Here is a 13,445-nt window from a genome sequence, read left to right as displayed (position 1 = left end):
CCCGGAGGAAACCCACGCAAACATGGGGAGAACGTGCAGACTCCACACAGACAGCGACCCCAAGCCAGGAATTGAACCTGGAAACCTGGCGCTGTGAAGCAACAGTGCTAACCACAGTGACCCCAAGAGCAGCCCTTGGGTTAGTATTGTGGGGGAAGGATCCAGCAAAGCAATCACAAGAGAGAGCTAGAATGGCCCATCGTTCTTTGGTGGAGCCAGGAGAAACACACTCTCCTTACAACTCCACACACAAAAACATAGGCTCCTATGCCTTATGGTCTGATAGGAGAATGGTGATGAGAAAATATTAGCCATGATTAAATGGCGGAGCAGACTCGATGGGCCGAGTGGCCTAATTCTGCTCTTATGCCTTATGATCTTACTTGTTTGGGGGTTGTTTTCCAATGGTTTCTAGTGGCAACTTTGTGGACTGCTGCGCTTACGACTTGGTACAAATGAGAAGAGCTCTTGTATATAAGCTTTTTGGCCTTATATACATCCATTGGAGAATTGTTTTAGGAATTTTAGCAATTAACCTCAAACCCTGTCAAGATGAATAATAAGGAATATTTTGATAGACCTTACATACAATATGTAAGTAGATAATCTATGTAGAGAGCCTCATGGAAAATAACCAATAAGATTTTATATGGTTTATTTGATGTGATGGTTCTCACTCTAAGCTGTTGCTGTATGCACTATTCTCTTTTGAAGAACAGGTAACAAGAGGATATATATATCCACTGCAAGCTGCAGAATTTTCATCATAATTGCAATGCAGTTTCTTTATTAATCTCACAGTAGGTATACGTAAATAAGATGTAAAAATATTCTCTCCAAAGACAAAGTTCTTTCTCAACAAATCCCAAAAGGACTAACAAATGTGATTTCTGGAGGAAACCAAACACGGAAATCTCAATTACAACTGGTAATTTACTGACACTTTCTAGTCAAGAATGCAACATTTTACACCCTAGTTTGCTACTGAAGATCAGAGGCTTGGAAACATATTGCCTGTTTGCACATGGAATAAGAGACTTAAAGGAGGTGAGAAATTTAATAGTCTACCAATGCAGAGACAGTGTCACCTTATATGGGTTCTCCAATGATGCGCTATATCACAAGCCATTAAATATCAGAAAGATGTTATAGTGAGAAAACAATGTTGATGGATTTTTCTATATCAAGAATGGACTGCTTGTGTGCACTTGATTGGCAGTTTTGTGAACTGTCAAAGAACCGATTCAACATTGGTTATTACCAACAAATCAGTATAAAATTGCCACATTCACAGTGTTGGTTTTGTAAACAAGTCAAAACTCTGCAATTCAGAAAATGTACTGGATATCTAGTTCATTGGGTTGTATTGGGCATCTAGTTTATTGGGTCACATATCTGATCCAAAACCGGCCGAATACTTACAAAATATGGTTGCATTTCTGCAGGATGAACTGGAATAAATATTTTTTTACAAATATTATAAAGGTCAATACATTTATGCAATTTTATTTACATTAGGCTCTGGCTTCTACTCGTGTTTATTACATGCTACCTCATGTATGAACAAACAATGAAAATGAGTATCCAAAATGAGTAGGAAATAACTTTATTCAACTATGGATCATTCTGTTGAAATTAAGCTAAGAGAAGAGAATTTCTTTTCACTCTAATTAATTTTACTGTGTTGGTCCCAAATAAACACATTTCACTGTTTGCCTACAATATAGTAGAGCATTGTTATTGAACAAAAATTACATGTCTTATTTTTTTCAATTGAATGTTTAATAATTAGTGTTCTCGATACTCTGATCAAATGATAGGTGCCGCATTACAATGCCTGAACATTGTTTGAAAATGAGTTCAAAGAGAGAAAATGCTGGAATAATCTCGGCAGGTCTGGCAGCATCTGTCAGGGGGGAAACGAGCTAACATTTCGAGTCCAGATGACCCTTTGTCAATGAAATTTGAAAATGAGCTTACGGTTTCATAATTTGATTTTCCAAAATAATTTCTTCACTCCGTTCTAAGTAGAGGTCTCATTTATAACAAAAACTCTTGAAGAAAAATGTTATCCTCAATTTGATATTATTACCTTTTGACCTCATCGAGGTGGCAGATGAGTTCTGGTCAATGGAATTTTCATTTTGTGGACATTGTATCAATACCAAACACTTGGGCTTAGTGCAGAACAGACACAGATCAAATTTGATCATACCTTAAATCACCTCACCTTGTCATGCCAAATAAACCTTCCATTTGCAGTGCCCATACCTCGGGAGTGCGATTGACAGTTTTTGCAGCGCAATTTGCAAGTTTGTGCCAGGGTCTGTGACCACTGCTGCTTCGGTTGAGATTGCACAATCTTATTTTCTGCAAAGCATTCGGGGAGGAGTGAGTTGCATCCATCAGACTAAGTTGGATTCAAATGGCGTCCCAGAGGTGAGAAGGCTCATACTCATTACACCACCCAAATCCCTCAATATACCAACATTCACCCTTGAACATTGACCTTGTCTGAATGGAAATAAACAAACTCAGCTGCTTTTCTCAAAATTCTGGTGCGTTCAAACATTCCAATAAATGGTAAGAAATTTGTTCACCCGCTACTTTGCCATGGCTGTACAGGCAGAGAATAAAAAAACATAAAGGGGAACCGGTTTACATTGTCCCAATGGTATTGTGGAAGACATAACTGATCAGATAAAGCATTGCTAACAACCAGAGTTGAACATAATAGGATTGATTCTATTGGAGAAGTAAAATTTGGAATGGTGCACAAATTGTAGTTACAGGTCTGTAGCAGAAGGTTGTTTATGTTATTATTGCATTTCTGTAGCCCAAACTGTAATTACCTTCATTTTCAATAGCAAATGATTGCGAAAGTGTATGTGGGCAAAAGGTTGATTTAGGAACTATAATAATATATTACACATTTCTGATATTACTTTTTCAAATGAGTTATTGACCTTGGAATTTTTCATTAATACCTAGAACAAATCATCATTTCCGCACATGATTTGGTAATAAGCACTATTGCTTTTAAGAGCAGTCGATATGTGAAAGATATAATTGTGCATTGTCACCTTTATTCCAGTTTTAATTTTACAGCCGACATCAGTTACTCTGCAAAAATGCACATGCAGTTTATATTATATATTTTTAAAAAGATTTAAACTAACATGTTTTTCAGATATACCATACAATTCATATGTTATTTGGTCTGAATGCTGTGTTGTTCTTTTTTGTGTGTTTTATACTCCATTCAATAGCACATTTTTTAAAAAACTATTCCATTTTCACCCGATATGTTACGTTTTAAAAAACCTCCAGACTTACCTATGTTCCTGTTCAAAAAAATGTCAACTGGCACCACGTGTGAACCAGCCGATTTTCTTAATTCATCCCTTAGGAATGGCTAAGTCTATCAATCTATTAAATTGGAAAGCCATTAGAGTCCCTGGTTTATGCGTTTCAAGCTGTTAACTAGAAGTTGATTGATTGTTGTTCCTTTGATAGGATATGCTGATCTAATCTCACTGTGCTCTAGTTTGCAATAAATTACACAATTCATTTCCTTCATTTATAACATAAAATCACACCTCGAGGCATGCGTGCTCAGAGGCAAAGAGCAAGGATCCTATTTATGGTGTCATTTAGCCAGCAAGCAGCCAACAATCCCGGGGAAAAATCGAAGCATAATCAAGGTGTATGTTTGGAAAATTTATTGTTATAATTTTCCACAGTAATCTTCTCCATTTTCAAAGCACCCTGGCGACATATATCATAATATAAAATAGAAAATGAATAGCGTTTAAAATTTATCGGTCTTTGATTCTCAATTATATGTGTTTATGACTTCATCTGTCTTCAGTGACTTCAACCTTTTCCATTATTGTAGAATATTATTTGTACGGTATCCATTAAATTCACAATTCTGCAGTAATGGCACGCTATAGCGTTTGGAAAAGGAATTTTTGAAAGGGGCTTGAAGAAAGCGAAGCTGTTATGACACAAGAAATTGCTTTATTGATAGCCTCGCCTCTCGCCTGCACATTTGGCAATTTGTAACCTTCCCCATATCTATATTTCAGTGTGACACTGATAAGAACCTTTCTGTCCCCGACCAGATTACAGTTTGTAATGACACACAATGCTTTCAGAAGCCAGGCTAGGGCCCCATCGAGCATTCTGCAAACATGCTAAACCGACGAGAAGATCAACATAATTTTCATTTACCACTGCAGTGTCATGCATTATCTGAACTGTTATTAAATTGTACAACTATAATTGCCACCACTGATCTATAAGGACCTTGTGTGCATCTATTTAAACTTTGGTCCCATGGCAGTGATAGACCTATAAATATGTATATTAATAGATCACTGCACTGTATAGCGTGTGACTGCGGACAGATTGCCAGTTTAGGATTGAATGCACAGAAGACCTAATGATCATCCCGATAAAATGATCTCGACACAATAGAATGCCGATATAACAAAGCCTCTTTGGGCTTCATGGGCCATACTTGATTTTGTGTGGAATTAGCATCTACTGGAAAATAAACGTGAGTTGTTTTTCCCACTAAGTGAGGAGAAAGTGAGGGGGTCTAACATCAATGGCCTCTACTAAACGAATGGTGATCTGACCAGGTCCTGGGTAAGCTCTTGCCATCTGGTATTGGGGAAAAGTATAAAGATTGTTTTTGTAATAATAAGTATTAATAGAACCAGACGAAGCTTTGTAAATGTAAGGTTAGACTTGTCAAGATGTTCAAACTTCAGGTTCTTCTGCTATGAATATTTTAAAATCCGTGCTGAAATTCTAAATGCAAATATGCTGTATTCATGACAGAATAGTATTTTTCTCATCTTACTAGTGGGAACATGTCTGCAGCTAAATCTCTGTAGTTTCATCTGTGCCTGTTTAGCATCACTTCCTGTGAGCTCATACCACAGTACTGAAGTCACCATCCAGTAATCGATGGCAGGTGGTTCTCCTAAAGCAAAGGTTCTGAGGAACCCTGCTACTGGAGTGATGGTAGCTTCTGTTAATTTACTGATATGTGACAGTAGGGAATGTAATTAAATATAGACTACCTCTTTTTGGCAACAATGTAAAATATTGCAGTTGAAAGGGAGCAGTGGTTTGCAGTAACTCTTTAATTGTATTGGCTGCTCCTGTAACACTCAGACTATTTTCTAGCCTTAACATCTATTCATTTTATCCATAAGAACATGCTACTGTCACTACCTGTTGATCCCCTACTTTAAGGAAAATTCCTTCCCCAAAAAAGCTCAATTAGTGCTACTGATACTCCCACACGGGGCACACGGGATAGTCCCCGTGTGGCTCGAGGAGTATGCACCCTGCCGTTAACTACAGGGCGGGGATGGTTGTATATAAGGTCGGTGAAGCCTAACCGGGTCCTGAGTGAAATGAAATGAAAATCGCTTATTGGCACAAGTAGGCTTCAAATGAAGTACTGTGAAAAGCCCCTAGTCGCCACATTCCGGCGCCTGTTCAGGGAGGCTGGTACGGGAATTGAACCGTGCTGCTGGCCTGCCTTGGTCTGCTTTCAAAGCCAGAGATTTAGCCCTGTGCTAAACCAGCCCCTGGTGTATATATGTTTTAGTTGTGAACAAACCAGTACTTTATTTTTACTCGACTAACTCCATTGTCCTTACTAAACTGGCATTGAGGATCAATTGGAAGCTGTCAATGTGCACCTCTGCCACCTTTGCCACCTTTGCCACCTCTGCCACCTCTGCCATCTGTTGCTGCTTTCGCTCGCTTGGAACTAAGGTACATCTTGCTTGCTCGCTATGCCTATATTTGGGCGATTGGAAACTTTTGACCCTGCAATAGAGTTCTGGCTCCAATATACAGAATGTCTCCATTATTTCTTCAGGGCGAATAATATTACCATAAATGTATGCCAGACGGTAATTGTGCTGATGGCCTGTGGCGCACATACTTTCAGGATTATTTGGGGCCTTATGTTTCCGGCGTGCCGGACACCATTGCATTTGACCATTTAATTACGCTGGTGGGGAACCACTTCGACCCAACGCCCTCCATCATTGTACAGACGTACAGATTTAATATGGCAGTGAGAGCGAAAGGGGAGTCAGTTGCTCAATATATCTCCTGGCTACGTAAAATTGCTGACTACTGTGATTATGGAACTGTGTTAGGTGACATCCTGCGGGACCGTTTAGTCTGTGGTATTAATAACCATGATATCCAGATACGTCTGCTTAGTGAAAGTTGCCTGACTTTTCAGCAGGCAAATTGCTCTCTTGCAGGAAAGCGCAACCCGAGGAGTGCAGGTGTGGCAGGCAATGGAAGTCAATATCCTCAAGTGCCCTCCCCCGCCCCATCCCACGCCTCCACGGGTGGACCGTCGCAAACTGCAGGACGTCGGCCTGATCAGAGGCACCTTTACACGCCCTCTCCGGACTTCAACAGAGCTGATGGCACCATGTGTGGCCTCTGCAATTACCCGCTGCAGCGCCCCGTGATAGATGCCACCCTGCCCGCACAGGGTGGTCGCTTCAGCCGCCGACCTCGTGCTTGCGCCCACCATGTTGATGGCCCCGGAGAAGCTGGCACAGACTCAAAGCTCAAAGATACAGCTGAACTGCCTGACCGGACCCCGAGTGGCTCCTATCCATGGTCTGGTGAATCAATAGTCACCTCCTCCACATGGAATTGGACACTGGTGCTGCTGTATCTGTTGTCCCGTACGAGGCTTTTGATGCAATCCGCCTCAGGGCAAGTGAATTGTATTTGTCTACTTCAACTGCCTACCTGGCCATCTACACTGGGGAGCAGCTGTCTATCGAAGGCTCCACTCTCACCCCTGTCACTTACGAGCATCTATCTCTTCGCCTTCCCCCCCCTTATAGTGCAGGGGGACAGACCCAAGCTGCTCGGCCCTGACTGGCTGCACCGGCTGTGTCTTGACTGGCCACAGATCCTTCAGGTGGAATCCGGGGGTCTGCAGGCTGTGTTGCAGAAGTTCCCTGACATTTTTGGGCTGGGCCTCAGGAAGATCAAAGGGATCGTAGCAAAGAACCAGGTAGACCCGCAGGCCGAACCTCACTTTTTTCAGAGCACGGCCGGACCCCTACATGCTTGTGGAAAAGGCTGAGGATGAATTGAGGAACTTGGAGGGCCTTGAAATAATTTAGCTGGTTCAGTTCGCGGACTGGGCGGCACCGGTGGTATTGGTTATGAAACCAGACCAGTCTGTTCGCCTGTATGGTGATTATAAGTTCACCATCAATAATGGCATCAAGTCTACGTCGTTACCTGCTTTCCTCCCTGTGTTGAGGACATCTTTGCATCATTGGCGGGTACCTTTACCAAGCTAGACATGAGTAATGGATACTTGCAGCTCAAGCTCCATGAGTCCTCCAGAAGGTTTGTCACAATCAATATTCACAAAGATTTGTCTCCTCCACCTGTGCCATCTTTCAGCGTGTGATGGAGGGGATTCTAAGTAGCTTTTCTTGAGTAACAGTCTACCTTGACAATGTCCTCATAACAGGCGCAATAAGAACATAAGAACATAAGAACTAGGAACAGGAGTAGGCCATCTGGCCCCTCGAACCTGCTCCGCCATTTAATGAGATCATGGCTGATCTTTGTGGACTCAGCTCCACTCTCCGGCCCGTACACCATATCCCCGAATCCCTTTATTCTTTAGAAAGGTATCTATCTTTTTCTTAAAAACGTTTAAAGAAGGAGCCTCAACTGCTTCACTGGGCAAGGAATTCCAGAGATTCACAACCCTTTGGGTGAAGAAGTTCCTCCTACACTCCGTCCTAAATCTACTTCCCCTTATTTTGAGGCTATGCCCCCTAGTTCTGCTTTCCCCGACCAGTGGAAACAACCTGCCCGCATCTATCCTATCTATTCCCTTCATAATTTTATATGTTTCAATAAGATCCCCCCGCATCCTTCTAAACTCCAATGAGTACAGTCCCAGTCTACTCAACCTCTCGTCATAATCTAATCCCCTCAACTCTGGGATCAACCTAGTGAATCTCCTCTGCACTCCCTCCAGTGCCAATATGTCCTTTCTCAGGTAAGGAGACCAAAACTGAACACAATACTCCAGATGCGGCCTCACCAACACCCTATACAATTGCAGCATAACCTCCCTAGTCTTGAACTCCATCCCTCCAGCAATGAAAGACAAAACTCGATTAGCTTTCTTAATCACCTGTTGCACCTGCACACCAACCTTTTGCGACTCGTGCACCAGCACACACAGGTCCCTCTGCACAGCAGCATGTTTTAACATCTTACCGTTTAAATAATAATCCATTCTGCTGTTATTCCTCCCAAAATGGATAACCTCACACTTGCCAACATTGAATTCCATCTGCCAGACCCGAGCCCATTCACCTAACCTATCCAAATCCTTCTGCAGACTTCCGGTATCCTCTGCACTTTTTGCTTTACCACTCATCTTAGTGTCGCCTGCAAACTTTGACACATTGCACTTGGTCCCCAACTCCAAATCGTCTATGTAAATTGTGAACAACTGCGGGCCCAACACTGATCCTTGAGGGACCCCACTAGTTACAGGTTGCCAACCAGAGAAAAACCCATTTATCCCCACTCTCTGCTTTCTGTTAGTTAACCAATCCTCTACCCATGCTACCACTTTACCCTCAATGCCTTGCATCTTTAGTTTATGCAGCAACCTTTTGTGTGGCACCTTGTCAAAAGCTTTCTGGAAATCCAGATATACCACATCCATTGGCTCCCCGTTATCTACTGCACTGGTAACGTCCTCAAAAAATTCTACCAAATTAGTCAGACATGACCTACCCTTTGTGAACCCATGCTGCGTCTGCCCAATGGGACAATTTCCCTCCAGGTGCCCCGCTATTTCCTCCTTAATGATAGATTCCAGCATTTTCCCTACAACCGAAGTTAAGCTTACCGGTCTATAATTACCCGCTTTCTGCTGACCTTTTTTAAACAGTGGTGTCACGTTTGCTATTTTCCAATCCTCTGGGACCACCCCAGTCTAGTGAATTTTGATAAATTATCACTAGTGCGTTTACAATTTCCCTAGCCATCTCTTTTAACACTCTGGGATGCATCCCATCAGGGCCAGGAGACTTGTCTACCTTTAGCCCCATTAGCTTGCCCAATACTGCCTCCTTAGTGATTACAATCATCTCAAGGTCCTCACCTATCATATCTTTATTTCCATCAGTCACTGGCGTGTTATTTGTGTCCTCCACTGTGAAGACTGACCCAAAAAACCTGTTCAGCTCCTCAGCCATTTCCCCGTCTCCTATTATTAAATCTCCCTTCTCATCTTCCAAAGTACCAATATGGAGCAATGTAGGCCAAATATCTTCAGCATTTGGAAGCAATGCTGCAACGCTTTTCCGAGCATGGTGCCTCCGCAATGGTCCGCGCCAGATGGCTGACAAGCTGTTAAGCAGGCTCCGACACCGGCTAATGCAATGGAGCTCCATTCATTTTGGGGCCTAGTTAATTGAATGGGCGCTTCCTGCTGAATTTCGCAAAAATCCTGGCCCCTCTATTGGTTGCTGCAGAAAGGCAGGCCCTGGTCATGACGCACAGTACAAGGCTCTGCTTTCCAATTGGTCAAGCGGATGTTGGTCTCCTCCAAGGTTCTTGCACATTATGATGCCGTCAGGTCCCTCTATTTGACATGCAACACCTTACCTTATGGAATTGGCACAGTGCTGTCCCACCATGTGGGTGATAGCCTCGATCAGCCCATCGCTTATGCCTCTAGAACGCTGACGGCTGCGGAGGCCAACTATGCTCATATTGAAAAAGAGGGCTTAGCAGTCATCTTCGGGGTCAAGCGCTTGTACTAATATGGGTAATTTCTTATTACAATGGACTACAAACCACTGCTGGGCCTATTTTCGGAAGACGAAGCAGTACCGCCGATTGCGGCATATCAATACTCCTTTGAGCACTGCCCCAGAACCTCGATTGTGCATGCGGATGCTTCGAGTCACCTTCTGTTAGACCCATCCAAAGCGGATGAAGTTGTGAAGGTTCTTCATTTCATGACTCCCTGCCAGCGACGGCTGTATGCATCCGTTACTGGATGCAGTATGATCGCATTTTATCCAAAGTTCGACATTTGGTTTTGACTAGCTGATGCACGATCAATGACCACTAAAGCGAGGTTGTAGTCCAACTGAAGGCTTTAATAAGCTAGATGTTTCCCCCAGCAGATCAGGTACAGAATGAGGGCTGCTGCGGCGGCACGGGTTCTTAAAACCCGCCTATCAGGGCGCAACTAATATACACTCTAGCCAATAGCAAGCATACAGGTTCTACCAATGGTACTTTAGCCTCTCAGGTACCGTAATACCTATAATACCACATTCACCCCCTGTTAAAAAAAAGTCTGGCGGGGGTGGTGGCCAGAAACTACAAAACATAACAACATGGTATAATTAGTTATGGAGGTACCGTAATACCTCCGTACAGTGTTTAGTAACTATTTACAAGTCTGGTAGCTATGTACATTCAGTGTTTTATATTTACAGATTACAGTTAAAATGAAGCAATCAGTCGATCGGGAGCCCTGGTCGTCCTCTGTGATCGTCGGAGCCTCGGTGGTGACTCCGGTGAAGGCTCAGGCGTCTGTGACTCCGGGAGCGTGGCTTCGATCTCCATGGCAGCTTCGTCACCCCCAGACGGCGCTGGTGGGGTAAATGGCTGACCTGGGAAGGGAGCGCCTGCGGGGGGCGTCGGTGGTTGGGGGGGTCTAGACAGGGGCGGCGGAAGGACCGATCCTCCTGTAAGGTGCTGCAGTGGAGGGGAGGGTGGGACTGGCGGCTGGAATGTGCGTGGAGTTCCGGCTGGCGCCAGGTCCCGTAAGGAGACCGTATCTTGTCGGCCATCGGGGTACGTCACGTAGGCGTACTGGGGGTTAGCATGGAGCAGATGGACCCTCTCGACCAACGGGTCCGACTTGTGCGCCCGCACGTGTTTTCGGAGCAGGATGGGTCCGGGTGCTGCCAGACAGGTCGGGAGTGAGGTCCCAGAGGAGGACTTCCTAGGGAAGACAAGGAGACGCTCGTGGGGTGTCTGATTGGTGGTTGTACAAAGTAGTGACCGGATGGAGTGGAGGGCATCCGGGAGGACTTCTTGCCAGCGGGAGACTGGGAGGTTCCTGGACCGTAGGGCCAGTAGGACGGTCTACCAGACCATTCCGTTCTCCCTCTCTACCTGTCTGTTACCACGGGGGTTGTAACTGGTCGTCCTGCTTGAGGCGATGCCCTTGCTGAGCAGGAATTGACGCAGTTCGTCGCTCATAAAGGAGGACCCCCGATCGCTGTGTATGTAAGCGGGGAACCTGAACAGTGCAAAGATGCTATGGAGGGCCTTGATGACAGTGGAAGCGGTCATGTCGGGGCAAGGGATGGCGAATGGGATCCGGGAGTACTCGTCAATCGCGTTCGGGAAGTATGTATTGCGGTCAGTGGAGGGGAGGGGACCTTTGAAGTGCATGCTGAGGCGTTCAAAGGGACGGGAAGCCTTTATCAGGTGTGCTCTCTCTGGCCGGTAGAAGTGCGGTTTGCACTCCGCGCAGATTTGGCAGTCCCTGGTGGCTGTCCTGAGCTCCTCGATGGAGTAGGGCAGGTTGCAGGTCTTGACGAAATGGAAAAAGCGAGTGACCCCCGGGTGGCAGAGGTCCTCGTGGAGGGCTCGGAGGTGGTCTACTTGTGCGGTGGCACATGTGACGCGGGACAGGGCGTCAGGAGGCTCCTTTAGCTTCCCGGGACGATACAAGATCTCATAGTTGTAGGAGGAGTGTTCGATCCTCCACCGCAAGATCTTATCGTTTTTTTATCTTGCCCCGCTGTGCATTATCGAACATGAAAGCCACCGACCGTTGGTCCGTGAGGAGAGTGAATCTCCTGCCGGCCAGGTAATGCCTCCAATGTCGCACAGCTTCTACTATGGCCTGGGCCTCCTTTTCGACTGAGGAGTGGCAGATTTCGGAAGCATGGAGGGTACGGGAGAAGAAGGCCACGGGTCTGCACACTTGGTTGAGGGTTGCTGCCAGAGCTACGTCGGACGCATCACTCTCAACCTGGAAGGGGAGGGACTCGTCGATGGCGTGCATCGTGGCCTTTGCAATGTCTGCTTTGATGCGGCTGAAGGCCTGGCGGGCCTCTATCGACAGGGGGAAAACTGTGGATTGGATCAGGGGACGGGCCTTGTCCGCATAGTTGGGGACCCACTGAGCGTAGTAGCTGAAAAACCCTCGGCAGCGTTTTAGGGCCTTAGAGCAGTGAGGGAGGGGGAACTCCATAAGGGGGCGCATGCGTTCAGGATCGGGGCCTATAACTCCATTTCGCATTACGTAGCCGAGAATTGCTAGACGGTCGGTGCTAAACACGCATTTATCCTTATTGGATGTTAGGTTAAGGATTTTAGCGGTCTGGAGAAATTTTCGGAGGTTGGTGTCGGGTCCTGCTGGTCGTGGCCGCAGATGGTGACATTATCAAGATACGGGAATGTTGCCCGTAAACCGTACCGGTCAACCATTCGGTCCATCTCGCGCTGGAAGACCGAGACCCCGTTAGTGACACCAAAGGGAACCCTTAAGAAGTGATAGAGCCGCCCGTCTGCCTCGAAGGCAGTGTATTTGCGGTCACTATTGCGGATGGGGAGCTGGTGGTAGGCGGACTTGAGATCCACCGTGGAGAAGACCTTATAATGCGCAATCCTGTTTACCAGGTCGGATATGCGGGGGAGGGGCTACGCGTCCAGCTGTGTAAACCTGTTGATGGTCTGACTGTAGTCGATGACCATCCTATGCTTCTCCCCGGTCTTTACCACTTGAGCTCTCCAGGGGCTGTTACTGGCTTCAATGACCCCTTCCCTCAGTAGCCTTTTGACCTCTGACCAAATAAAGATCCGGTCCTGGGCACTGTAGCGTCTGCTCCTGGTGGCGACGGGTTTGCAATCCGGGGTGAGGTTCACAAACAGGGAAGGCGGGTCGACCTTAAGGGTTGCGAGGCCGCATACAGTAAGGGAGGGTATAGTGCCGCCGAATTGGAAGGTCAGACTTTGAAGGTTACACTGCAAGTCTAAACCCAGGAGTGTAGCCGCGCAGAGGTGGGGAAGGACGTAGAGATAGAAATTTTTGAACTCCCTTCCCTGGACTGTGAGGTTTGCTACACAAAACCCCTTTATCTCCACTGAGTGGGAACCGGAGGCCAGTGAGATTTTTTGGTTGACAGGGTAGATGAGGAGGGAACAGCACCTTACCGTGTCGGGGTGTATGAAGCTCTCTGTGCTCCCAGAGTCAATTAAGCAGGACGTCTCGTGTCCATTAATGAAAACGGTCATCGTAGCGGTTGAGAGTGTTCGAGGTCGAGATTGATCCAGAGTCACCGAGGCCAATCGCAGTA

This window comes from Scyliorhinus torazame, chromosome 16, assembly GCF_047496885.1.
Source record: "Scyliorhinus torazame isolate Kashiwa2021f chromosome 16, sScyTor2.1, whole genome shotgun sequence".
Classification (NCBI taxonomy): domain Eukaryota; kingdom Metazoa; phylum Chordata; class Chondrichthyes; order Carcharhiniformes; family Scyliorhinidae; genus Scyliorhinus; species Scyliorhinus torazame.
The sequence above is the reverse complement of the archived record's forward strand: the minus strand, read 5'-3'. Positions refer to the sequence as shown.